This window comes from Cariama cristata, unplaced genomic scaffold (assembly GCF_000690535.1).
Source record: "Cariama cristata isolate BGI_N322 unplaced genomic scaffold, ASM69053v1 scaffold29909, whole genome shotgun sequence".
Taxonomy (NCBI): Eukaryota; Metazoa; Chordata; class Aves; order Cariamiformes; family Cariamidae; genus Cariama; species Cariama cristata.
Window position 1 is genome coordinate 3,343 of NW_009634603.1, and position 1,461 is coordinate 4,803.

Sequence of the window (1,461 nt, forward strand, 5' to 3'; positions counted from 1 at the left end):
TTGATAGGGCTTATCATTTGCAACATTCCAATTGAATGGCCTAAGTTGTACCTTTCCCAAAACTGAAAATAAACATCTGGCAACATCTGTTACTAGTTTTCCATGTGTGGTGGGACAGCAGCCAGCAATAGATGGACAAGCATCCCCCACAGAGAGGGCGAAAGGAGGGGGGAAAAGCTGGAGCATTATAAAATAAGCTAGCCTGAACAGGGGCAGCAGAAATAAGTGGAAGAAAGGATGTGGTGTCCGATGCAAGACAACTTTAGGGAGACTATCTGTCACATCTTGCAGTATAAGCATGTACTGTGTAAGACTAGAATCCACTTGTATAGCAGACTATATAGGATAAACTTGATTATAACCATAAACTTGATTAAACCATGCAGGTGCTTTTTAAATAGGGATTCCTCCTTTTGTGTCAGTCTCCAAGACTGAAATGCCTTTTTTTAAATTAAAAAAACCAAACAACAAAAAGATGTTTCCCACTTCCCCCCCCACCCCGAAAATTAGCTATAGTTTCCTGCTTGTTTCAGGCAGCTAGGACTTCCTCCAAGATATTAGGCCAGCCTTGCCACTCTGTCCTCCCACAAAAAAAACCAAACACCATCAGATTTCACCAGTATTGCTTTGGTTTTGGGGCATTTTAGCAAGTACCTCAAAAATGAGGTCTTAATTGTTCTTTGCGGTGCTTCTCAGAAAGAAATTCTAACAAAGCAGCTCAACTCAGATAAGTAGTTTCACTGAATGAACCTTTCCTTAACACGGTCTTAGCTAGCAGAGTCTCATTGCTTACAGCTGTCAGTTAAGAACTTCAAGCCCTCTCCACAGATAGCAACAAAGATAACTAGTGGTACTAACAATTAGCAAGTTAAAACCTTGCCGCTGTGGGATTCAGAAGAAAAGCCTGCATAGCTCCAATAATGAGCTACAGCTGCAGGGAGTAAGCATAAAAACACAGGGTTCCAGGAGCAACCAAATGACTCTGGATAGCAGTTCAGATCATCCATTTCAGCTTTGGGAATGCTGCTGATTTAGTTCAGATTCAACTGAAGTCAATGCTTATTTGGAAATCACTCTTACAGCTTTTAAAAAGGCTTTCTATACAATGCAAAATGCTTCCTAAGAGGTGAGAAAGGGCTTGAAAGAATATAAAAAGTATACTACAAAATCCGCATACTAATACAAATCCCTGAGAGATGCTCTGAGTTACAAGGGTATCATCAAGATGTGACCTAAAGACAAGACCTGGAGGTTCTAACTAAGGTTTTTGGAAGCTGTTCCTGTGAATCTTTTCAGTCTGACTTGCAACTTCAGTCTCCTCTTTGTACGGTCTAATGATGAGAAACCACAGTCTAAACTATCCTGCTGTATTCCTAGTTCTGCTTCAGAGACTGGAATATTTGTGCCTTTTGCTTTTTCTTTGAACAAATCTTTTAAAAAAGAATCCAATAAACTCTTTCC